Below are 843 nucleotides of genomic sequence, written 5' to 3' on the forward strand. Positions count from 1 at the left end.
ATATATACAAATGTTTGTTACACAGTTATTTACTACAGTTGTATCATGAGCTACAAATAATCGTCTCTTTTCGTCAAAGTCTACTCTAGAACACAAATGACTAGACGAATTAATCTTCTAAACTCTGTTATTACAATACAGTCTGTAATAATTTCATTTTATACATCGCCATTATACGCTCTTTATGGCTAAACGTGCAATCACTGAGACCATATCTATCTCTAGCTAACTATAACTAACTATATATATATATATATATCTTTGTCTTACTTGAACTACATTTTAGACACGTATTTTTGTAAATAGCCCAAATAAGGTCTAGAACTTTTCGCATACTACGAGATATTGTGATGTAATAATGCTCGAGACAAACTTAGGAAATTCTAGTAACATCATGCAATGATACAACAATCGCTAATTTACGACAATTGAACTACACAAAGTACGATTCCAACAGTTAGTATACAAACCTGCGATAAAGTATCGCTTCTATAAATAACTAAATTTAACACTCGCGCTATATTAAATTAAAACAGTCGCGTATATCTAACACCATATACATATTTTCAAACTCTTACACATTATCACATACACTAGAAGCTTTTGACAAACAATTAGGTGAGTTTTAAGTTCTGATCTATGTAAGTAGTTGCTTTTTCCGAAGTTGTTGATAATATTGATACGACAGCGGAAGTCAAGTGACGCTGATAACACGTGATGAGTTTCTAGAAGGATCATGAAGGCTCGAGGGTTTGCCATACGCCCTCTATTTTAATATATATAAGCCCGGCAAATAAAGCGGAGATAATAATAGCAGATAGAGAGATATAGAGACAGATAATT

This window comes from Limulus polyphemus, unplaced genomic scaffold (assembly GCF_000517525.1).
Source record: "Limulus polyphemus unplaced genomic scaffold, Limulus_polyphemus-2.1.2 Scaffold1896, whole genome shotgun sequence".
NCBI lineage: Eukaryota > Metazoa > Arthropoda > Merostomata > Xiphosura > Limulidae > Limulus > Limulus polyphemus.